Source organism: Ptiloglossa arizonensis, chromosome 2 (assembly GCF_051014685.1).
Source record: "Ptiloglossa arizonensis isolate GNS036 chromosome 2, iyPtiAriz1_principal, whole genome shotgun sequence".
In the NCBI taxonomy this organism is placed as follows: domain Eukaryota; kingdom Metazoa; phylum Arthropoda; class Insecta; order Hymenoptera; family Colletidae; genus Ptiloglossa; species Ptiloglossa arizonensis.
In genome coordinates this window covers 13,955,709-13,982,553 of record NC_135049.1, presented here as the reverse complement: position 1 = coordinate 13,982,553, position 26,845 = coordinate 13,955,709, and the positions used below count along the sequence as shown (strand labels likewise).

General features: G+C 37.1%; 1 protein-coding gene and 1 long non-coding RNA gene across 4 annotated transcripts in view; one reads left to right on the top strand and one right to left on the bottom strand.

The window, feature by feature from the left end:
- The window catches only part of Hs3st-a (Heparan sulfate 3-O sulfotransferase-A), a 208,501-nt gene that overhangs the window by 107,546 nt on the left and 74,110 nt on the right, over window positions 1-26,845 (top strand). For all 3 annotated transcript variants that reach the window (XM_076327814.1, XM_076327812.1, XM_076327813.1), the window contains exon 2: window positions 5,583-5,669. The gene's annotated coding sequence lies outside the window, so the exon portion shown is untranslated. The remainder of the gene's footprint in view (window positions 1-5,582; window positions 5,670-26,845) is intronic.
- LOC143155274 (uncharacterized) overlaps window positions 8,069-26,845 on the bottom strand; it is an 82,202-nt gene continuing 63,425 nt past the window's right edge. The window contains exon 3 of the long non-coding RNA XR_012994365.1: window positions 8,069-8,452. This is a non-coding gene — a long non-coding RNA (uncharacterized LOC143155274). The remainder of the gene's footprint in view (window positions 8,453-26,845) is intronic.

The window sequence follows — 26,845 nt, the reverse complement described above, 5'->3', positions numbered from 1 at the left end:
CCCTCGTCGCGCGTATTTAAGTACACGCGAAAATGAAGAGCTCCTCTCTGGAGTGAATCAAAGGTGGTCAGTATTACCCTCGCTATATCCGTGCTCCGTGCTTCACGGGCAAATTGGTCTGGCAGCCGTCGCGGTATAAAGGGGTGCTTCACACGTACGCTATAAAAGAATAATGGAAGTTCTTTCGGCAAGAGTCGAGGCTGTTCGCAATAACTCGCAATCAAGATATTAGGAGATAGAGGCGAAGACGAGGTATGTTTTAAGCGACTAAGAGCGAGTGCCTTCGAGACTCTTCCGTTCGCGGTAACCACGGAGGGGAGTAGAGATGGAAGAAGGGGAAGAAGGGGTGGGGGTGGGGGGTGTGGGGAGGTGAATCCCGTTGACCCCGATTCCGTAGCACACACGAGGGTCCCTTAATCACCCTTGACCCGTTTCCTCGCGAAATTGTGCATACCACCTTTTCCAATCTTCCGCCTCCTACATCCACAATGATTCTTTAGAGAAGGCGTCGGGCTCCCTTGAGCATTACTTCAGGGTTGCGCGACGCCGGATACCAGAGGCGTTGTAGCAAAACTTCGATCCAGTCGCCACTCCATCCTGTTTGTATCCGTCTCTTTAGAAACGTGGCCCGATCGAACCTTTTAGGCGACACCAACGATCAACAGATTTATTTCCGCGGTGGATGTTGCTGCGTTTGACGAGGGTAACGTCGGTACGGATCTTTATCAATTTTGATGAAATTTGGTAGGATTGTAGGTCCACGAGGGTGGTTATTCTCTACATGGTAGGTCCATGTGTATTGTGGATGTAGGTGAACAGCCAGTTGAGATGTAAGTGAGTGTCGAGTTGAGAAAAATTACTCGGGTAGGTTTTTAGGTCTATGTGTATTGTAGCTGTAGAGGAACAGTTAGTTACGAAGAAAGTGAGTGTCAAGTTTGAAAAAACTACTTAGGTAGGCTCGTAGATCTATGTGTATTGTAGCTATAGAAGAACAATTAGTTACAAAGAAAGTGAGTGTCAAGTTTGGAAAAACTACTCAGGTTTGTAGGTCTATGTGTATTGTAGCTATAGAAGAACAATTAGTTACGAAGAAAGTGAGTGTCAAGTTTGGAAAAACTACTCAGGTTTGTAGGTCTATGTGTATTGTAGCTATAGAAGAACAATTAGTTACGAAGAAAGTGAGTGTCAAGTTTAGAAAAAGTACTTAGGTAGGCTCGTAGATCGATGTGTATTGTAGCTATAGAAGAACAATTAGTTACAAAGAAAGTGAGTGTCAAGTTTGGAAAAACTACTCAGGTTTGTAGGTCTATGTGTATTGTAGCTATAGAAGAACAATTAGTTACGAAGAAAGTGAGTGTCAAGTTTGGAAAAACTACTCAGGTTTGTAGGTCTATGTGTATTGTAGCTATAGAAGAACAATTAGTTACGAAGAAAGTGAGTGTCAAGTTTGGAAAAACTACTCAGGTTTGTAGGTCTATGTGTATTGTAGCTATAGAAGAACAATTAGTTACGAAGAAAGTGAGTGTCAAGTTTAGAAAAAGTACTTAGATAGGCTTCTAGGTCTATGTGTATTGTAGCTGTAGATGAACAGCCAGTTGAGAAGAAAGTGAGTGTCAAGTTGAGAAAAAGTACTCAGTTGGGTATACTAGAGCGGCAGAGAGTCCTAAGCAATAGTAACTATGGCAAGTGTAGGAATTTGGGTGAAATTGGTCGTAGGAAATTTGTAAACGTAAGTGTATGCTACACTGTGAACATCTCGTGTCAAAATATTACCAGTCTCCTAGATGATCATTTTGGAAAAATCATTTACTACACTTGGGTAATAGTGCGTCCCAAACAATAGTAAGTGTGGTATAGTAGCAAGTGTAGTTGAGTGGTAGATTACGCGAATTGAAATATTTGATAACTTGTCACACTATATACAGAATTAAACGAAACTGAAAACTTCTAAAATAAAAACAGATGCTCGCACATCTCAAAGAAAAGTACAAAGCACTCGTAATAAATTCCACAGCCGTACATTTATGATTTTAACATTTGAAATATTGTCACGAAAGCTTATTACACGTAGTTGGAATCGATTTTTATATCGATTGTACCCTCCAGTTCTTTAACTCGTAATGTTTTTCAAAATTCGACTTACGTTACTATGATTTTCATCCTCTCGTATAGGAAATGGTTCCGTTTGGAACGTTTCTGGAATTTTATAATCAGTCGTGTAATTCGTATGCTCGTTACGTGCGATTCTCGGACAAATTAAAATGGCGAATGAATATTAAAAGAAGCAGAAATTCGTATAAAATACATTTATTCGTTTATACGTTATCCGTATGGAATCAACACTCCCAGCAACAAATATCGTCTTTCAGATTAATCAGAATCTAGAGAATCTATTATTCTTGGTGAATGGAACATTTGTGAAGCACAGATAGATTATTTATCATAGTGGAAAAAGGTGTTCTACACGCGGCTGGTAGTTTAAGAGGGACATTTGTAATTATAGTTAGGTCAAACACAATTGGCCGCCCAAAACCACCGAAGGGTTACCCCCAACACCACTGTGGGGTAGTTATCCCCACCATGGTCGCGAGATAGTCGAACAATATGGCGGGGATGGCCCTTCGGTGGCCTCGAGCGATTGGTCGAACCAATCGTATTCTTATCTCACGAGGAGCATCGGCCAATCGACGATCTCCGATTTTTATGAAACATGGCATACTGATGGAGCATTGAAAAATATTACGAATTCTTTCCTATCGGTTGATATTTATGATCAAGGGGTGAAAACTACCCTAAAATTCAAGAATAAACTACCCATTAAATATCCCCTGTATCGATGGAGATAAGGGGTGGGGGGAAAGAAAGAATGTCGAATATAAAAGAGATTTGATTTCTGACAAGCAATACCAAAGCCTCGATAAATGTTCCAAACAGATACAGTATTCGTTAAACGTTTTCTCTGTTAATCGATACGAAAGAGAATGCTAAGTGCGAACAAGAATTTGATTTCTGACGTGCATTTCTAACGAACAAACATTTGAATAGAAATATCGAATCGTAGGTGCTATTGTATCCCTTTTGCGTTTTGAAAAATGTCTGGAAATTTGAGCAAGATGCAGAGACAATGGTTTTACTCGTTGCATTATCAGTGGCACACTTTAACCACTCGACGTACGAAATTCGTCCCGGATCGATTGAAATTCCACGCGGCCAACGAGAGGCTAACGTCACGAGCAAATTGAACAATGCCGATGCTATTTATCCGCCATCAGCGATTCCCAGTTTCACTGGGTCAGTATTGAGCGTGGGTGAAGCCGTACGTTTAACCGCTGTGTTTCCTGACGAATGAATGGAAGGCACGACCTTAACGAGAATGCTGGATCGCGTCGTGCCTTTTCGTTAGTTACGAATTCTCGATAAGCTCGGGCTTAACTAATTTCTATTTGCGGTTTCTTTTAATTATTAGTTCAACGCGATTATTAAATGCCACGTTTTCGTCCAGAGTTTCATCTCCAGAGTTTAATGGACCTTAATTCCCTTTATTCGTTGCAAAATTATATCCGAGCGATGAATTACACCGAATCGTAGGTACGCTTTAACTATTCACTTACGCAATTATGAGGTATAAAAGTACTCGTGCGATATATTCCGTGCACCGAGTAAATAATAGGTTGTTCGATAAAACTTATTGAACAGTACAGTACTAGGTTGCTCGATAAGTTTTATCGAACGACGAAATTTATTGAACAATAGTAGTATGCAATACTAGTATATACGATTATTTACGTAGGGGTCAAGTTAAGAGTACAAATAATTTATTTTTGAAAATATAATACATTTTGATATTGGAGTAACTGAGCATTAAACTGGTGGATATTAAATAACAGTTCAAGTTAACGTAATTAAATTTGTATTATTTCCTCCCGTTACAGATACATAATTTTACATATTAAAAAAGAAAGAGTAGTGTAGTCTTGGTTACCCACTGTACTTGTGCAACTAGAAAGAATAAAAGTACTCGTGTGATACATTCCATGCACCAAGTAAATATATAATTATTTACCTAAGGATCAAGTTAAGGATACAAATAATTTATTTTCAAAAATACATTTTGATGCAATCCTCTACAAAAGACACCGCCGCGAGATAACATCCTCAGTAGATGTTAAACAACAGTTCGAATTAAGGAACTTAAATTTATATTACTTCTCGTTTTACAAATTAAAAGTCACGAGTGCACGCAAATAAATATCTACATTCAGCGTTGTTGCGCTCACAGCTCCTCCTGCAAATCGATCGTAAGTTACTCGCTAAATACCACCGCGCATAAATCGTCTTTATGAGATAATTTAGAAATCCTGTATTTATTTACCAGGCTCTGGGAGTACCTTGTAAAAGTCGCTCGGGAGAGAAGCTTGAATTTCACGGGTCGAAAGTTTAGGGTTTCCAGAAGAACAAAGAAAGCGTTCTTTCGTTTCAAATTCAGCCCCGTTGGAGAAACTTTGCCAGTTTAATAAAGAGTAACGTATGCGGGGGGTTAACGGGGCTGGAATTGGGCAAACGGTACGCCGAAGGTCTTTCCTTCGAGATTAAAAATTTTCGGAGTGCTGTTAGGTGCGGGTTTTTCTTGTTACCTTTCTGCCCCGTCTCGGTGATATTAAGAACATTCATGATGCTTCGCGCGAGCAGTGAAGAAATCCCGCGTTCTCGTTGCTTTCCTTTACGTTTTCATTGTAAAGCACCGGGAATAAACATCTTCCATCTTATACCACCGGTATAAGTGTTTATTTTCTTGTACTTTCAACCGTGGACGATATATGAAAAATATTTCGCACAATCGAAGTAGGAAGATATTCTCTACAAGTGTACTGTCATTTTTTTCTTTTTAAACAGTGTTTAAAATTATATTATTTTCTTCCTCTTTGTGAAATATTTCGCTCAATTGAAGTACGAAAATATTCTGTACAAGTGTTTTGTCATTTTTTTTCTTTTTAATCAGTGTTTAAAATTATATTATTTTCTTCCTTTTTAGATCGAATATTTTGTGCTAGATGTTAACTTCCTTCAGGTGTTTCAAGGTATTTTCAATTGACTTTTGCGATGTCCGAACCGCAGGTGATACCATTTCGTACCTTTTGTTTTCAAAAATGGTATTTTCTGCACTCAAACAGTAGATATTTCGTCGATAATTTATTACCGTGTTATTATACACGGAAATTACTTGAAATCTATTCTTTGTACCTTAAACTCGATTCTTCGTTTTTAATTTCGGGGAATAATATAATATATTCCGTCGTTAAATGTGTTTCATAATTCTCGCTATTCTATCGTAAAAGTTATTTTCGCGATTAATTTGTATCCACCGCGAATATTCCACGAGTTTGTAGAATTAAGAATTATTCGAAAATTCCATTAATTTTCTATCCTTGTTTCTGCTCACTTTCGAACGAAAAATGGAAATTCTTTAGGTGTACGTTTACAGTTTTTTGTACAATATCGACACAACTTGTGGTAATATTTATCATCGAAGAATTCGTCCGAAGAAAATATTCAAACTGATTGTTTCTTTCGTGTGATTACAGATTTTCGAGCATAAAAATCAGCTTGCATGGACCTTGACTGACCGGTCTTAATGCAAGGACTACGAGCGTCTAGTAAAGCTGGAGGGGGTGAGTCTATTATTCATCGATCGTTCAATTTTTCTCCCTATGGTGGAGTCAACGGAAGAATCGGCTTGGGAGGCCTTCCGCCGGTTGCTCTTCTGAGAGGAACTCCTTTCTTTGTTACAGTCTTGGCCGATGGCTCGAATTCTCGGAGTGCGGTAGCATTCGATGAAAGTAGTGACGGGTTCGAGCGTCTCGCGTGTACTCTTGTTCCAAAGAGTCACTATTTCGAAGAATCTTAAATTTTCGATTCGTTCGTACTCGTGAATAACGGTAACGATAAATGAAAAGAAAGTCTTTTCAAATGAACATTGAAGTATCTTAGCATCGTGTCTCAGAGCTTTGGAAGAGTTACCAGTATGTACGTTATTTTATAGATTACATAATATCATACGTAATTACTCCAAATAGCTCACGAGCGAAAATTTCAACTGTAAAAACTATTATTTAATACCATTCTAAATACTAATCTCTGTAGTGTATTAAAAGGAAAAAAGAGATACAGTTCAGAAAAATTGTCAATGTTACAGATTTTTTTTCTTTAATTGAATCAATGGTAGATCAAAAAGTCCAGATTGTGGAAAAAATTTCACGTCTATGAAATGCAGGTACAAATTTGTTAAAGAAATATCATGTTCTTGAAAGGATTCAAAAACCTGTTAGAAAGAGGAGAATTTTAATCGTTTTAATTGAATGTAGCGAAGTAGAGGAGAGAGGAATCGTAAAGTTTGTTTTGTCAATATTGAAATTTGAAAAGAAATCTTGGAGCGTATCAATAGCAACGTTGCAAGACACACTTGTAATTGTAAAGTATTGGAAGAGCAGTCTCTGGTTACATAAAATTGAACGTGCTCCATTCAATTACACGTAAACGGGGTCTCTATGTGCGTGTCACATTTATAAATCTATTCTTTCCTAAACGGACTTAATATACCTGGAATTTGGTAAAAAGTGTACGTTGTATTTTATCACGATTGCAGAAATACGAGAAATAATTCCGATAACTTTTTTGTTCACGGTGAAAGATAAACCGTTTAAATGTTCGATTGACCACGTATTCGTGTAAATATATCGCGATTCGATGCGAAGTTTATGAATTAACATTCAGAGTTCACGGTTGAAAGGTTCGTTACACAGTTTCCATTTAATTGATTTAATTCGGAGAAAGAGTGCAGTTTTAAATGCATCCGGGGTACGCGAGTCCAGGGGAATTATTATCTAGAACTGTGATATTATTACGTGACTTTTGTGTTTCGTCTTGTTAAGTTGCATTAAAAACACCACGGCTACATGGAAAATTACATTTTACCCGCGTAAGCCGATTTCATTTAAAGATGCGGTGCAAGATACCGTAAAAAGAGGAACAAACCACCGCGGAATAAACAAACGAATCCTCATACGAACCCACTTTTTCTTCCACGTTTTGATATTGCAGGAAATGCATATTCTATCGCTATCGTGACGGAGTTTCGTCTTCCACGAGCAACCAATTACCGTAATTATTATTTTCATACTTTATTCCGTTTTACGCTCCCGACATCGTGAACGACGTATTCCCTACATCTAGCGAAAAGTTGAATATTTTCCATTTAGTAACTAATCGAGTTGGATATGTTCGAGCTCATAACAGTTACGAAAATAATTCGATTTTTCTATTTTCCAATTCCTTTTCTTACTTTTTATAATATAAATAAATTCGTTGTTGTTTGTCCTTTGCGTTATCCTCTAAGGGTTGTAACCCCGAACTGTTTTATTTTACAAATTACATAATATTATATTACGACTCGTCAACTATAAAAACTATTATTTAATACTCTTCTATTAATCTCTATCCTCGATGGAGACACTCGAGGTAAATTACTTGAGTATTTAATTCATCGAAGAAAAATTATATTTACTTTTATTACTTATTTATTTACTTCGATTAATTAATATAAATCACGAGTTGGGAAACTGTAGAATCTATTAATCTCTATCCTCGATAAAGATACTCGAGGTAAATTACTCGAGTATTTAATTCACCGAAAAAAATTATATTTACGAAACATAAATCACGAGTTGGGAAACTGTAGAATCTATTAATCTCTATCCTCGATAAAGATACTCGAGGTAAATTACTCGAGTATTTAATTCACCGAAAAAAATTATATTTACGAAACATAAATCACGAGTTGGGAAACTGTAGGGTCGTTCCATTTAAAAACGTACCTCAATTGTAACATCACGTGTACTTTCTTTACGTACGTTGATACGTTACATGCTTGCGTGTTCGATACATTTTATTCTCACATTTGAATATATTTTTCTCCCACGATATTCGAAGATATCAGTCCAGTCGTGATCGACGAGCAGTGGTCGCTTATTTGCTGAAAAATGAGCGATCGAAATTGGGTCATTATTTCCGACGATGGCCAATGGCCGGTGTTTGGCAATGCACGTTGCAGAATTTTCGTCGATGGAAACGCGACATTCAGATCGTGGCTTGCATCCAGGCCAATCACGCCTCGCGGAAGAATTAGCCGGTTTCGAGAACAACCCCACGAAACTCACCCCTCTTCTCTCTCCCTTCCTCCTTTCTTTTCTTTTTTTTTTCTTCCGTTTCCTGTTTTCTGCAATCCAAGATGAATTCCCGACAGACGAACGAAACGAGTAACGCCAGCCAGGGTGCACTTTGTCCACGAAATATTCGTTGGCAACGAGCTGTGGGTCGAATTGGGACGAGTTGACTGGTGATAATGACCCCTGTGATTTGTCTTGCTTTCGTTTCTTTCCCCTTGGCTCTATAGTTCCTAACAAAAAGATATATATAGGTAGATAGATGTATGCACACGTGTACATAAACAATTCATGTATATATGTGTATTTACAAATTGTAAATTACGATTGTACTGTTTATACAGTGGCTCGAAAAAGTATTCGCACGATGTATTGTAAGGAAATTTTTCTTATCTGCGAGACTGATTTTAACGAAAGTTTTGTGTGCACGTAGAGCATAATAGTGCATGTAGTGCATATGTGAATTGTTTTTGTCCGCAGGGAAATTTCTTCAATAAAGGTGAAATCAAGTATCAAAGGTTTTAATGTTGTTTTTTTTTAATTTTCTTAATACAACTTCTCTTGTATCGAGGTAACAGAATGATGGAACAGTGAGAGCTGAATATTTTTCATATGAAAAGTTTTAGTCTATTTCACACTATTATGAAGTTGTATTTGAAAAATCGAAGAGAAAGTGACACTTTCAAGGTTGATTTCAGACGATCGAAGAACTTGGAACGACTTTCATTGTGCTTATAACTTCGTAATCGTGTAAAAATTTTCATTTACAAAAAATTTTCAGTTTTTAGCCCTATCGTTCAATTATGATAAAAGTTCCCTCCGAAAAATTTTTTGTCGACAAAAAGTTATGTCATATGCAACTCAGTGTGCTTTATAACCACACAAATTTTCATTAAAATCAGACTTCCTCGTAATATAGTGTGCAAATACTTTTTTAATCCACTGTATATATATACACATATACATTACGATATATTACTATATTATGATAATACAATTTCTACACTATTGTGTATATTATAGTTATACTATATACAATCAAATTAGTATACATAATATAGTAAATATTTATTATATATATAATACATTATACATATATAATATATTAAATGTTTTTACATTATGTATACAAGATCTTTGTATACATTATAATTGTCTTATATGCCCAAGGAAGCTAAAATTTAATAATCGAAAACGAATTCTTTAAACGATTTTTTCAATAAATACGTTTGCACTAACTAGGTTGTCTTCGACAACTTAGCAGGTTGTTAAACGTTTACATTCAAAGATCGACAGATTACAAAGTACGAAAAGCAAATGAGACAGTCTTCCTTTCGTCTGTAACAAAATGCGAATGCGAATCATTACGTCAGTTGTAATTTTCGTCCACGAAGACTGTCGAGCGTACCGAAAGCCAATGTTACGTAACGAATTTATAAAATTAGACAGTTGAATGCGTAGGAAATGCGTCGCAGGTTGAAATATAGGGAAACGAAGATAAACCTACCACGATCCATTCATTAGAGAGCAATGAATTGAGTCGCTTGCATAAGCAATTCATTTCTACGAAGGAAGAATGCATCATTGTGGATAGTTTTCCTACCTAAAGATTGCATCAATGTGAAAAATGATACGAAAGGTAATCAAGATCGTTTACAAGAAGTAAAAAATTCTTGATAAATTCTAAAGAAAATATCCAAATTCTAAGCAATGGATACAAATTGCTCGACAATCTCCAAGTCGAACGTAATAAAACTTGACAAAGAAAATAATCATGGACAAAATTCGTTCCATTTCCACGACTCCAAAAGTGTTATCATTATTTCGAAACTTATGTTTCGATAAAAATAACAACAATGAACAATGGTAGGCGACAAAGATAAAAACAAACAGCGATAAAAAGTAACTCTGTAATTTGTTCAGTGTATACTTCAAAATGAGATTTTGGTTAAATGAAAATAAAATTGCTCGAGCGAGAACTAGAATCGAATTGAGACTATTAAAGCAACTAGATCAATGTTTGGAATTTGGTTATCGATATTACTCCAAATTTGGGAATTCGATTTCATTGATTTACACATTTTTACAACGTTTATTTTTGCAGCGTTTCCCTTGAGACGTTTCGATGTTTTTTTCAATTACGAATACTTTCTTTTTTCGAGAATTGTTCAGAAACTGTACCTCTGCGAGAAATGTTGCACGGGAGAATTAGCAAGTTTCACAATCATGTAACGTCACGTTGCAGACGAGCCATTACTAACGATCGTTACCGAGTAGAACGATTTTGTGCGCAGGAAGTCCAATGCTGCGGGGCGGTTGCTCTCCCACAGGCGTTTTTCCTCGCTGTTTTAGAACGGGGTAAAGCAACATGTGACTAAAAAATTAAGCGTTTTCGCACGCGTGTGCATTTGAACGTTTCATTACGTCTTCGTTCAAAATCAATCCGTAGATATTTCTCGAATTTTTACCAATGTGTGTATTCGAACGTTTCGTTACGTCTTCGTACAAAATAGATGCTGTAGATATTTCTCGAATTTTTCCAACGTGTGTATTTAAACATTTTGTTACATTTTCGTCGAAAATCGATCCGTAGGTATTTCTCCAATTTTTACCAACGAATATTACGTTACATTTTCGTACAAAATTGATGCGTAGATATTTCTCGAATTTTTACCAATGTGTGTATTCGAACGTTTCGTTACGTCTTCGTACAAAATAGATGCTGTAGATATTTCTTGAATTTTTCCAACGTGTGTATTTAAATATTTTGTTACATTTTCGTCGAAAATCGATCCGTAGGTATTTCTCCAATTTTTACCAAAGTATTATGTTTTTAAATATTTTGTTACATTTTCGTACAAAATTGATCTGTAGATATTTCTCGAATTTTTACCAAAGTATGTTTTTAAATATTTTGTTACATTTTCGTAAAAAATTGATCTGTAGATATTTCTCGAATTTTTACCAAAGTATGTTTTTAAATATTTTGTTACATTTTCGTACAAAATTGATCTGTAGATATTTCTCGAATTTTTACCAAAGTATGTTTTTAAATATTTTGTTACATTTTCGTAAAAAATTGATCTGTAGATATTTCTCGAATTTTTACCAAAGTATGTTTTTGAATATTTCGTTACATTTTCGTCCAAAATTGATCCGTAGATATTTCTCGAATTTTTACCAATGTATGTTTTTGAATATTTCGTTACATTTTCGTCCAAAATTGATCTGTAGATATTTCTCGAATTTTTACCAAAGTATGTTTTTAAATATTTTGTTACATTTTCGTCCAAAATCGATCCGTAGATATTTCTCAAATTTGTACCAATGTGTATATTTGAACGTTTCGTTACGTCTTCGTACAAAATCGATGCTGTAGATATTTCTCGAATTTTTCCAACGTGTGTATTTAAATATTTTGTTACATTTTCGTCCGAAATCGATCCGTAGATATTTCTCGAATTTTTACCAACGTATGTTTTTGAAGGTTTCGTTACATTTTCGTACAAAATCGATCTGTAGATATTTCTCGAATTTTTACCAACGTATGTATTCGAAGGTTTCGTTACATTTTTATCATATTTCTCGAATTTTTACCAACGTATGTTTTTGAATATTTCGTTACATCTTTATAGGAAATCGATCTGTAGATATTTCTCGAATTTCACCAACGTGTGTATTCGAAAGTTTCGTTATATCTTCGCAGAAAATCGATCCGTAGATATTTCTTGAATTTTTTCTAACACTCTGTACAAAGAGTTGAAAATTCTGTGACGAAATTTTCGACCATTACCGAACACAAACTCGTTTGTTTTCGAGATACAGCCAGCCGAAGTTGCGACATATACGAGATTCGGAAATCTACGTAGAAAGTAGAATACACACTCGTAAAATTAGTCGAGGAAGTCGCTAACAAGGGAAGTTTGGGTAACCGGAAATTTGTAAAATTTTTCAACAGCGCGCGAAAGTCGAGTAGTTTACACGCGATATAAAACCATTTTTCCATCGGTCTCGTAATACAATTCGAAGGGCTGGAATCACCGCTTGAAAAAATACAGATTTTTTCAGAAACAAATTTTAAATAAAAGTGGCCCCGTGTTTTTTCGACTACAAAACTGCCGTGAAAATGTTCGAGGAAATTCGTGCGTTTCGAGTTTCCCACACGGTCGATTCCCCGTAGTTAAACGAATCGTAAATAAAAAAAGACGACCGAGATGTATCTTCGCAGAAATGTATAAATTCGAGAGATTTCAACGTTTGCTCGTGGATTAAATTACGAACTATTGGTATCGGTAAGATCGCGTACGGTGTTCCGACGAAGACAATTACACTAAATTATCAACTTCGATTATTCGGGAGTAAACGTGATCACAGACGTGAAAATTGATCGTCGTATCGACAACAACGTTCGTTCCAATTTATACGAGCTTCTCGCCACCTGTACCGGAAATAATTCCTTCGATTTATTTCGTTCGTCTTCACGCGTATGTTTCTCCAAGGAGCTTTCCCACTGTAATAAGGATACCGTGAAAGATACAGTATAATTACCTGTTTAAAATGTTAATGCTCAGCCTTTCGGTAAAGACTGACGAGGATAATGTCTGATTAAAATTCAACGGAGATTCCATCTGACCTTTTAGCACGATCTTGATCACGAAAACTCTTTTCATTCACGGGGACTCGTAATTTCTCACGCCCGCGTTCAATTTATAACGCCTACGAGGCTTTCAGCTATATTCCATCACCCCTCGGCGCAACACCGAAGCCTTTTTGTAGCCTTTTAATCCGTTCAACTGTAAGCAACTGTGCCGTATTTCGTCTTAAGTTGAACACTCGGTGTTCCCGTTAAAGAATATTCGCGACTGTAACGTTCGTATCCTGGAAACGATGTCTCGGGATCGTGTTGCTCGAAAAAAAAGAAAGAAAGAAAGAAAAAGAAAGAAGAAAATAGACGAAAGAAAGTAATTACGACGATATTACGCCGTTATGTTTGTTCGAGACATTGGATCCATTATACGACGATGCGGAATGAACGTTTTCAGAGAGGAGAGATACTCGAGGAGCACGAGAAAACGCGAAATAAGAAGTTCTCCGAGCGTCAGAGAATGAAAAGTTTGCCCCGTGTAACTCACATACCGCGTACTCTCCGAAAATATTCATAGCACTGTAAGTTTCAGCCGCGGGAGAATAAAAGAAACGAAACCACGGTTGGTCATCACGGTTGTGTAAAGTCGCTTATTTGGGATTCGTCGAGGGGAGAGATTCCGCTTCGTCTCGAATTTTTCCAACGCGATTCGTTTTCCAATTCCGGTGTCGTTGAAAATTGATCGCACCGAAACGATCACACCGGCTCGATTCACGTGGAATTTCCAGCGAAAATTAGCGACGAAACAAGAATAGAAATATTTGGAAAAGAGTGTGAAAAAAAATCGCTCAACGAAGAAATTGAACAGTGTCGAGTAAATTTCTCAAACGATGTTCCTTGTTTGGAATTGAAGTTTCGGTTCGATTTTTCCACTTTTTCCTCAAAAGAAGTTTTTTTTTCGGAAGTCATTTCGTTTTTTTTTTTTTTTTTTTTTTTTTTTTGGTGAAAACGAAACAAGATTCTTTTAGAGTGTACAAACGTACGATTAAATTACACATTCTCCATTTTGGAAAACGATTACAATAATTTGCGAAATTGAAGAAGCTAAAATTTCCACCGATCTTGTATATTCAGAATAAGCAAAAAAAAAGAAACAAAGAAAATTGTTCGACCGAGATATTTTCCACCGGATGAAAATTTCCTTTTCTCCTTTTCCATCCGAACCGAGTTTGTCAAAATTTCCACGATCGTACGTTAAGCGCGTCTAAAATAGAGTAGAGAGATAGCTTTTGTTCAGAAGCAAAGGAATTTTAATTATTGCGTCGCAACACGGTACTTTTCTATCTCGGGGCGCTCGCCATTTGCATTCCACCGTGCTCTTTGAATTTTTAACCTTTTTCTCGGCCAACGGAGCGCGCACGCGTGTAAAAGAAAACGAAACAGGGGAGGGGGGTGGCGACTCACGCGGCATTATTTCGCAGGACATTTGGCACGAGTGCGCTGACCTATCGATGCGACCCTGGACCCTCTGCAGCTTTCGTGCATCGTCGTACTTAACCCGGTGCATCCTTTTTACTACGAACGCTCGAAACCCCCTCCCCACCACACGTTTACGTTTCTTTTTCCATCGTTTTGCGCGCAGCCACTCGTACCGCGCGCTGCTTCGAGTCCTCCTTTCGTATGATCGAGTTCTTCTCCATCTTGGTAGCAACAGAACCGATCGACGAGGGGGCGATTTCTACGCGAGAAAAGTGCATCGAAAGTGCGCAGTGAAGTTTCCTCGCTCGTCGTTTGTATTCCCGACGTTGAGAATTCGTGAACTTTTTATCTCGCTTTCACGCACGACACCGTAACGTTTCTTCGTCGATTAATTTTTCACGCGTATCCGCGAAAGCGTGGCATCGATTCGACAATGAAAAAGGTTTCAATGGAATGAAATTTTCAGTTCGCACGATCATTGAAAAGACCAAGGGGAATGCAAATTGGAACAATAAACGCGTTCGGTTGACGTAAGCTGGCCCGACGAGAATGGCCAATGGGAGTGCAACGAGAGCGAGAGAGACAGACCAACAGCGACCGAGTCTCGCGTTACACGGTGCTTCGGGACTCGATATCTTTCGTTGCACCTCGATCAGTAGAAGGCGGATTTTATGCGTTTATGGTGCACGATGGTACGAGGAATAATATATCGTACGTTCGAACGATTATATTAATATTTTACACGCGTACTAAGTTGTTCGATAAGTCCTGTCGCTTTTTCATTGTAGTAAAAAATACTATGACACTTCAACTTTGAACAACTGTAAATATATGAATTTTATGCATTTATGGTGCACGATGGTACGAGAAATAATATATTGTACGTTCAAATGATTATATTAATATTTTACACGCATGCTAAGTTGTACGATAAGTTCTGTCGTTTTCTTCATTGTAAAAAAATACTATGACACTTCAACTTTGAACAACTGTAAATACATGAATTTTATGCATTTATGGTGCACGATTGCATAACGAATAATATATCGTACGTTCGAACGATTATATTAATATTTTATTTTACAAGCGTACCAAGTTCTTCGATAAGTTCTGTCGTTTTTTTCATTATAGTAAAAAATACTACGACACTTCAATTTTGAACAACTGTAAATATACGAACGAGTCGACAGATCTACACGAAACTTCGCAAAACGACGAACCTAATAGCTCCGTTTCTTATCGAACGACAGAATTTATCGAACCATCTATTATACGTATACTTTTCGTACGATAATCTATACGTGGTTCGCTTTGAAAAGAAAAAATAACTTTTCCATACTGTCGCGAATATTCAAGAGTCATCGTCCGATCGGTTTTGCGCGCGAACAAGTTCCGATCGGAGTACTTGAAGCGAGCAATATTTTGGCAAGTGCACCGACATCGAAAGCTATGGAAAAATTTGATACGAAGGGGACCGCGATGTACCGCGAAATAACGATTGAGGAGAGAATAGTGACTCCTTAGGAAGCAACGTCGCTGGAAAAGACGTCTATACCGTGACAAGAAGAGAATTTCACGGAACTTGGAATTGTATTTTGGTCTCTTTGGAACTACTCGTGACGTAGCACTACGTGTGTAAGCATAAAAATCTGAACCGGGAAATAAAGTTTCGAGAGGACGCACGGTACAGTCGAGGAGAAACTCTTTTTACGTGGTACAAGGTACGATGGGGATAAAGCATAAGAGGACTCTACTATCCTTGTGAAATAACACCGCTGAGAATATTTCTGTCCGGCCCGGCGGATTATGTTTACCGCTGGCAATGCTTCACTCGAATCCCGCTCTAAATGCTCCTTTCGTTGGATTTTACCGAACAATTGACGATACGTAAAGAACAATCACCGACACGATATTTTAACCTCCGGTTGATAACGACTAGGTAATACGTAGGTGAACAAAGAACCTAAGGTCTAGGTACGGACGATCGTCGAGTGCTAATCTTTTCGTTATCGTGGTATTTTTCTTACAAGTATTTTTCTATACTTCAAGTGGAAGTACAGCATAATGTTTCGGGCCATAATACATTGTAGAGTGATTAGTTTTTCAATTGTATCATCGTTGTGTCATTCAACTGAGAAAATAGCTCATACAAATAGCTCCACTTTTCAAGTGGAAAAACGGCTTAAAGGTCTAGCGCACAGTATATTGTACAATGATTATTTTTTCAATAGCGTTACAATTGTACTATTTAGCTGAAAGAATGGCATAGAAGGTCCGTGTATAGGCGACTATTGAGTGCTAATTTTCTCGCCATCATAGTATTTTTCAAGTGAAACAACGGCTTAAAGATTCAACGCATAGTATTTTGTAAAGTAACTATTTTGTCAATAGCGTTACTGTCGTGATATTTAGGTAAGAGAACCGTTTAAAGAGTCAATGTATCGGCGACTTTCGAATGCTAATTTTTTCGCCACCATGGTGTTTTTCAAGTGGAACAACGGCTTAAAGATTCAACGCACAGTATATTGTAGAGCGATTATTTTTTCAATAGAGTTACAGAGATGCTATTCAGGTGAGAGAACAGCTCAAAGGGTCAATGTATAGACCATTGTCGAGTGATAATTTTTTCAATCACAATATCGACGTCCAAGTGGAAGAATTGCCTAAAGGTCCGAGATGTAGCACATTGTCGAGCGATTAGTTGTTCGATCGTATTATTATCATACCACTCAACCGGGAAATCGATTTAAAGTTTTAACCACGGTCGAGTGTTTCGATCATACAATTCTGGTATTGTTTAAACGATTTGAAGGTTCACGTCATAGAGTAAATTGTCGAGTAATTTTTTCGATAACGTGACAGTCGCTCAAGTGGAAGAATAGCTTAAAGGTTCGATGTACGGATGATTCTGAAGCGATAATTTTCTCGACCCGTTCGTTCAAGTGAGCTTTATCCACGAAATGAGAACATTACACAATTATCTTGATTCATTATTTATTTGGACCAATAATTCCAATATTTGAAATTTAATTGCTTCGGTGTTAAGAATTTCCCGGTTTGTTTGATCAGTATTTTCAATTTTTCTCGTGCCAGACCGAGCTACGAATATTATCATAAGGTGTGACGATATTTTAACGATGCATCGGGTTCGTTCTTCGATCGAAAAGGAAAAAAAAGGACAAAGCTGTCTCTTGATTTTATCATTCGGGGAATGCTGCCCTTTTCTTTCCCTTTTTTTTTTCGTCTCTTTTATCGGTTCATCCTTTATTCCAATCACAGGCTGCCGCATACGCGTCCCAGTTCTTTTCTCCGCCATTCAGGGCTCCTTCGATTCGAGCGAAATGTTTCAGAAGCAATTTTTCCCTGATGCACGAAATCACGGTTCGTTTAAAGCATCGCGGAACGTGTAATCAGGCATCCCCGTTCGCGCCTAATTAATACTCGTTTCCACCTTCTGTGGTGCAGGTTGTACGTTTCGGAATTAAGGCTGAATTTGCAGCGAACTCTTTTCATTTTTGATTTTTCAACTCTTCTCTTTTCACCTCGTTTTGCTTGCACTTCTTTAATGTTTTGTTCGAGCTCGTGCAACGAAACGTTGTACGCACAATTAACCCTTATAATTTCGTAGAAATTCTTTCGACAAGTTCAACGTAAAAACTTTCAAATTCCTCTACAACTTTTTCTTTCTATCGTCTACAGTGCACGTGCAATGCGAAGCAATTGAAATTATTACCTCGATTCGCGTTAATATTATTGTTAGAGAAAAATGGGTCAAACATTGGTTGTATGTTTATCGTAATCGACCTGATTGAACGATTGGTAATTATGGATAAATAATGGTAAGAATTTAACTTTTTTTATATATATAGGTATGTATTTTAATATTAATCGTAAGGACATGGTTTCAAGTACATAGTCATCGAGTGGTATTGGTTGCAATTTATGACCTTAATTAATAATTTGAACAAGATTTAAAACGGTTAATTGGGATAAATGTAATGAAATATGTTGAATATTCGTCGTTACGATTAAGTTTCTTATGAATGTCAATTTTGGTAGGTAACAAACGGTTTTCCAGCTCTTTGAAACGTTGATTTTTCAAGTTTATTTGCTGTTCTAGTTTCAAATTATTCGAAATTATTTTCTCCGTCTCGGAATTTTCCCATTAAGAGGTACGTCTTTGTATCGACTTGTTCAATTATACAGGGAGTAACCTGCATTTGTTGTGACCATAATAATATTGACAAGAAAGTTATGAAACGGTTAAATAAGTTCCCAAGCGACTAACTGGATTAAAGTGCAGTGTCAGAACGGTCAGGAAAATTTAAGTTCGAAATCCTTTCGCGATGAAACTTTCCGCAATTATTAAGGTATTAATTTACTTTTTAAGCCGCTTTGGGTTTCCTACTTTTTGCAATTGCAAGAAGGTGGAATTAAATTTTGCGACAGTTTAACGTCACGGGCAGAAGCAATTAATTTTTTACCGTCAACTCCCATGTATTATTGTTAAATAATATCAAGTTACAGTTCGGTGAATGAATGTCGGCGAAAACCCGTTTGGAAGTTCGCGTGTAGATTTTGAATTAGAAAATATCTGGAAAAATGTATCTCGAAACAATATCTGCATTCATCGATCAAAGGATGACATCGTTTCGAGCATTCGCTAAAATAAACTTTTAGCAATAATCCTTCCACTGTGATTGTATCATCACTTTTACTTATTTTTTGTTCATGGTATTACACCTTACGTATTTATTTGTTTTGCATAAATTACTACAAAAATTCACTTTCAGTTTCCAAAAACGTTCATAGATCGATGAATAATAGTACATGATTGTTTCGACTAATTATAACAATTATCAATGTTACTTTCGCTTACTCCTCCGGTGCATTTCTAAATTTTCCATACTCAAGGTCATTCAAAGGTCAACTTTTGACAATAGGTGAACGATCACATTAACTCGTACGACTAACAATAATATATAATTTTTTCCATAACATTCAATGTTACTTTCACTTATTCCCCATTGTATTTCTATACTCAAAGATTTTCTATACTCAAGGTTATTCAAAGTTCAACTCATCAGTTGTCAATTCCATTCACCCTATTCACTATAAAATAGCAGTGATAAAAACAGGTGATTAATCACATTGACTCGTACAACTAACAATAATATATAATTTTTTCCATAACACTCAATAGTTATCAATGTTACTTTCATTTATTCCCCATTGTATTTCTATACTCAAGGTTATACTCAAAGATGTTCTATTCTCAATGTTATACTCACAGATTTTCTATACTCAAGGTTATACTCAAAGATTTTCTATAATCAAGGTTATACTCAAAGATGTTCTATTCTCAATGTTATACTCACAGATTTTCTATTCTTAAAGTTATACTCAAAGATTTTCTATACTCAAGGTTATACTCAAAGATTTTCTATACTCAAGGTTATACTCAAAGATTTTCTATACTCAAGGTTATACTCAAAGATTTTCTACACTCAAGGTTATTCAAAGCTCAACTCATCAGTTGTCAATTCCATTCACCCCATTCACTATAAAATAGCAGTGATAAAAACAGGTGATTAATCACATTGACTCGTACAACTAACAATAATATATAATTTTTTCCATAACACTCAATAGTTATCAATGTTACTTTCATTTATTCCCCATTGTATTTCTATACTCAAGGTTATACTCAAAGATGTTCTATTCTCAATGTTATACTCACAGATTTTCTATACTCAAGGTTATACTCAAAGATTTTCTATTCTTAAAGTTATACTCAAAGATTTTCTATACTCAAGGTTATACTCACAGATTTTCTATACTCAAGGTTATACTCAAAGATTTTCTATTCTTAAAGTTATACTCAAAGATTTTCTATACTCAAGGTTATACTCAAGGATTTTCTATACTCAAGGTTATACTCAAAGATTTTCTACACTCAAGGTTATTCAAAGCTCAACTCATCAGTTGTCAATTCCATTCACCCTATTCACTATAAAATAGCAGTGATAAAAACAGGTGATTAATCACATTGACTCGTACAACTAACAATAATATATATTTTTTCCCACAACGTACAATAGTCATCAACGTTACTTTCGCTTATTCCCCGTTGCATTTCTCGGAATTCTCCGCACTCAACCGACCTCCATTTTCCCAAAGTTTATCGGGACGTAGATTCGTCTAATATTGTAGCCACGGTTCTCGATGGTGCAGATCCCACCGTTCGGTAGGAATTTTATTGAAATCGGCGTCTCGTACCGCCGGACCCTTCCCTCGCGAGGGCAAACGAGGAGGAAGACACAAAGTGAGCAGGGAAAGTCGTTCGTACGACGTGAGTTGGATACTTCGGGCTCCTCCGCCCTTGTCGCGGTTTCACCCGACACGAAATATCTAACGAGAAAGTCAGCCAGTGTAAATGTTAAAAGTTGCGCGGGAATTTGCATAAAGCCACGAAACTTCGGTTTCGCGGTTGAATGTCTGCGCGTTCTCGGAACTAGGACGTGGCCGGAACGAACGTAGAATGAGAACCATGGGATCGCCATTTTACCCGCGGCCCGGTTCTTCGTCTTGTTTCTGCACGGAGAGATTCTTTTGTGCGTTCACCTTTGTTACGGATCGTACGTCGCTTTTCTGCCGGCTCATTTGCACCGTACCCGGAAACGAAGAGTCATTCGACGATTTCCCAACCTTTTGTAAATTTATTCCGCTCCAGAGCCGTACGGAAAGTATTTGACACTAGAACCACAGATTCCGGTACATTAAGGTGCGGTATCTCTTGCCAGCGTGTCCTTTGTTCGTTGTTTCTGGAATCACCAGGAATATATGGAACGCATAGGGGTAGACTTCGGTTACTTCACTTTCTTCTATACTTTCATTTCTTTGGTAGACTGTTGTTTTACGTTTACCGTGGGTGGAGGTTTGCAGCTGAGAACACACGTGATTCGAGTCCGTTAGGGAACTTTAGGATGGCTACGGGTCGGATTTGTCGATAATCAAAATTGTAATTTGTTTAGCTCGAAGCACAGGGTAGATACTGGATATCGGAGCCCTGGTGACCTTAGAGTTGAGCAGAGATCAGTGTTCGAGGCAGTAGAGTTCAGTTTGCGTCAGAGTTCATATCTAGTTTGCGTCAGAGTTCTATCAGTGTCATGACCACGTGTCTAGCAGTAGGATAGCCCCAAAATATTGTTGAATAAATTGGAGGATTTTTAAGATGTGAAGATGTAGTTGCCTTTAACGATCCTATCTTCCACACTTCGAAGGTGTATCGAAAACTGGGGTTGCAATATGTAGTATCGTAATTTTAGCATAGAGTAGGTTTAGAACACAACTTTAAGAGAACATAGTTTTGAGGGTCTTGACTGGAAGAGGACAATGAAAGAGAAAGCAAGAGTCGGCGAGGGTTGGAGTCAGGTTCAACGAAAAGGTGGTTGACAACGGGTGGCCTATTGGTACGTTAGCGAAATTTTGCGAGCAACGAGTGAGGGTACAAGAGAGTGTGTGGTGGGAGTGAGAGAAAGCAGGTAAGGAGCTTTACTTTTTTTGAAAGGAAAGACAGTATTGAGACGAAGAGTGTTGAGTTGAAGAGTGTTAATCCGAGGAGTATTAAACTGAAGAGTGTTGAGTCGAGGAGTGTTGAGCTGAAGAGTGTTGAGTCAAGAATTGTTGAGCTGAAGAGTGTTGAGTCAAGGAGTGTTAAGCTAAAAAGTGCTGAGTCGAGGAACGTTGAGCTGAAGAGTGTTGAGTCGAAGATTGTTGAACCGAGGAATGTTGAGCAAAGAGTTGTGAAGCGTTGTATGGAGTTGTATAATATTATAGTCACGTTATTTACTGTTGTCCAGCTATTGTCTGAGTATTAATTATTAATAATTAGTAGATTATCCCACAAATATTAGGTGAATCTAGGTCCCTGTAAACTTTGGGGAAAAGGGAGGTCAAAGTTTGGTTAGTTGTTTTGGTATGTGTTAGTTCACGCGAGGTAAAAGTTAGTTTACGCGGGTCTAAAGTGACCCACGCCGATAAATCCAAACTCACCTACTTTTTCTTCGTGAGTGATATCACTATATAGGCACTGGAGTAATTTAGAAATTATAAATAAGTGCCACTTTTTTTTATTTCAAGTAAGTAATATTTATTGAATACTTGTGCCAGTAGATGTATTACATAGTATTTTTTATTTCGTTTCGTACAATAATATTTACAAATACGATTATTACAATTATTATGTGTAAAGTTACATTTATTATAATTTTTAACGCGTATATAACATCCAGTAATCGTTTTTTGCACTTAACGTAAATATTGTATAAACAGTGCTGATAGTATGTGCGTTGTCGTCGACTGTTAAGTTTCAGGTTTCCATTCGCTAATAAAGAAGAAAGTTTTTACGTAAAATGTCAATTTTTCTTACAAAATGGCGTAACTCTGTCCATTTTTGAAAATTTAAAAATCTGTCCCGATAGGTCACAGTCAATACGATGAAATTGAATAAAGTTTCGTCCTTTTTCACGGTGGATTATTATGGAAATCTAACTCGTGTAGACAAAACGGGTATGTTTTCACTGCACACACGCGCGGTGTTTATTTAATTGTTGGCCATATTAGCTTACACAGAACTTGGAAAATTTTGAAAAAATATCTACAATCTTGCCCCTTTCCGATAAAAAAAAATGACAAATCAATTCGTCCCGTGATTTTTTCCGAATAAATTCTTGAAAAAGTACCTTTTTTTTCACGGTGACGAAGTTACCTACGTACCCCTAACTGTATTGATTAGGAGCAGGGGTCGACGAACTTCTGTAAGGATTCCAGTACTACAAATTTTGGACTACACGAGTCAACAAGAAATTGTCAAGCTACTTAATACAGGGTGTTTCTTTCATTCGAACACGACAGAACATCCGAATAACCAAAAGTAAAAGAATAATGTCACGTTGTAGATTATTTTTGTAAAAACACTCCCTGATGAGACACTCCGCCGCGTAAAAATAAACCAGGCTGTACGAAACGTAATTCCTTGTGAAGAAAACATGTATAGAATCCATTTGTCGAGAATATTACTGTTTTACGAAAATATTATAGTATATACAGGGTGACCGCGAACCGAGGTTTGAAAAGTTCTAACACGCGTAAATGTAATTTAAACGCGGTGGCAAGTGCTATAGAGAACACTTAAATAATAATTAGAAAACATAGTATCGCACAAGCGTAATTAAGTACAATTATACGTCGCACCTAAGCTTACCCCTTAATCTCTCACACCTCACCACCGCGTTTCCCGCGTAAATATTCATGCGTGTGCTTTCTTAAGGCAGACTTTTCTCCCCTTTGACGCTCAGTCGTCTTTAATTCGCGGAAGCACACACATCTCCGTGTCACAAAATAGAGCCATTACTCTACTATAAAACTGTAGCTATACACCAGACTAAGGGCACTCTGGATTGAACGTTTCTTTGAAATTGGCTACTTAAGCACCACTTTTGCTATTATCGCGAGTGCCCGGTGTAATTGCAGCTACACTTCTATGATTGCATTACAAATAACCGAGCCGTGGTCGTGTTATTTTTTTTTTTGTTTCCCGGTAGATAGAAAAAAAAAAAAGAAAAAAACGAGGAGGAGGAGAAAATTGAATGGCATAACAAGTTCTGTAATTACTTACCATACTAACGACCTTGCTGATTTCAATAGCCTTGGAGTATACTAAAGGTGAGAGGTTCGCGAGTGTTCCAGAGAAAAAGTGATGGTCCGGATTAGGTCTGGATCCGTGGAAATAACCAGTGTATAATTTCATCTTCGAAATAAATTCTAATTGTCGATTATTTTCCTTTAATCTTTCGATGTTTCCAATACCATAATCGTAGGAACGAACTAATAATCTTTCTCTTTAAAAATACTCGAAGGTCGTTGAAATTGTCGAGGAAATTATTATTGGAAACGATTTACATTATCTTTTTACGATTCTGCTTCCTCGAGTTATATTCTTCTTTAAAATAGAACAATGCACAAAGTGATCCGCACCGAATCGTTACAAGCTGTTTCTCGATTTGGATCAAAAATTGATAACGTTCCTAATATCTTCTCGTCTCTTTCGATCGCACCGATGAATTACCTACTCGATCCTGTCGAGCTAGTTAGCATCGTTCGAATCCCCGAATTTTTACAGAAATCAGTGGAAATTCCACGATCGAAGTGTCCAGATCGCTGACTGTTCGGTTCGTGTATCCGCGTAGAATTGAACCATTTTCATCTGAAATTTCGTTCCATCTTTCATCCGGATTTATCAAAGGGACGACGTGCACTGTGAATTTTGAAGGCGGATGTAGTGGCTGAATGGACGGATTCGTTGGAATACCAGACGTAACTTGAAACGAGCGCGAGAAAAAGTAAAAGAGAGAAAGAGAGAAGGTACATCAGTATCCACGTGAAAGTGCAAAATGTCTTTCTCCATTCCCAGTAGGAACGAATTAACGTGGCACGGAACAATGGTCATTGTTACGAATATTATTGCAACAAGCACCACTCGTTTCCGGCTTAATGTTCATCAAACGTGGACGCGAGGGCGAATCATGAATTGATCTATTTTCTTTGTTACCTGTCTCTTTCGCTTTCCCACGAGGACCGTTCGTTCGTTTTTCGCTTCGCGGTGGTACGTAGTAGCCGGTTAAACGAAGCCAAGATCTCCTCTCGTGTTCCACGTAGAACCGAGCTGGTGCTTTTGCAAGCCGAGTATATTTATACCGCGGTGGTATCACCCGCGCGAGGACGATTGTAAAAAATTCTGACCTCGTTCCAGGCCGGTCGCTCTTTCGGAAACAGGTTACGAAGGAAGATTACACGCCTTAGGAATCCGTTAGTTCGTTGAATCGCGTTATTTCTCCGCGGTATGATACATTTTCAACGTCATACTCGCGTCCGAGAATCGTGGTTTCCTTGTTCGTGGGGAAATGGGACAGCCATTTTTATCAAGGAGGCGCATACCTTCGTCACGGTGAAAAGGTAGACTCGCTTCGAGTGTTTGAAAAGTAATGATCGATGATTTGATCGTTATTTTTTATTGAGCGGGACGTGTTACGGATCACTTGGAAAACTTGTCAAAGTTATGCTTGGAAGTAACCATGGATGATAAATTAAATTTTGCACACGTGTGCCAGTGGAAGAGTTCTCAAAATGTAGGGTAAATTTTTATAACGATCAATTTTATTCTATATTTTCCGTTTACTCTTCAATCTAAAATAATAGTATTTGTTTGTTGAAAGCTAGGTTTGGTTTACATTAAAGTTATGCGTGGAAGTAAACATGGGTGATAAATTAAATTTTGCACACGTGTGCCAGTGAAAGAGTTCTCAAAATATAGGGTAAATTTTTATAAAGATCAATTTTATTCTACATTTTACATTTACTTTTGAATCTAAAATAATAGTATTTGTTTGTTGAAAGCTAGGTTTGGATTACATTAAAGTTATGCGTGGAAGTAAACATGGGTGATACATTAAATTTTGCACACGTGTGCCAGTGAAAGAGTTCTCAAAATGTAGGGTAAATTTTTATAAAGATCAATTTTATTCTACATTTTACATTTACTCTTGAATCTAAAATAATAGTATTTGTTTGTTGAAAGCTAGGTTTAGATTACATTAAAGTTATGCGTGGAAGTAAACATGGGTGATAAATTAAATTTTGCACACGTGTGCCAGTGAAAGAGTTCTCAAAATGTAGGGTAAATTTTTATAAAGATCAATTTTATTCTATATTTTCCGTTTACTCTTCAATCTAAAATAATAGTATTTGTTAGTTGAAAGCTGGGTTTGGATTACATTAAAGTTATGCGTGGAAGTAAACATGGGTGATAAATTAAATTTTGCACATGTGTGCCAGTGGAAGAGTTCTCAAAATATAGGGTAAATTTTTATAAAGATCAATTTTATTCTATATTTTACATTTATTCTTCTATATAAAATAATAGTATTTGTTACTTAAAAGCTAGGTTTGGATTACATTAAAGTTATGCATAGAAGTAAACACGGTTGATAAATTAAATGTCGCATACGTGTGTAGTGGAAGGGTTCTCAAAATATAGGGTAAATTTTTAGAAAGATCAATTTTATTCTATATATTACATTTATTCGTCGATATAAAATAGTAGTATTTATTCGTGGAAAGTTAGGCTTGGCCTACATTTTGAGTGCTGGATGATGCTCTTCCCACCATTTCTGATTCACTTCTATCCTGCTAAGGCGACAATGAGATGAAATGGGAGCAAGTCAGAGGGACTAACCACAAGCGAGAAATGGTACGGCTCATGTCAGACGAAGCATTGATATTTTGTCGCGATCCACCTTTGAGGCACCTGATACTCCGTATTTCGCGCGCAATAATGTTTCGTGCGTGTCGTATTGTTCCTCGCTCGCTTTTAGTTTCGCTCTTGCCTTTGTCGAGAAAGAAACGACAAACGACCACTCGGTAGTCCTCTCTGTGTTACACAGCACGAGCCATCTATTCTTAACGTATTTATTCTCAATAAATAAATACTGTATCTCTCACT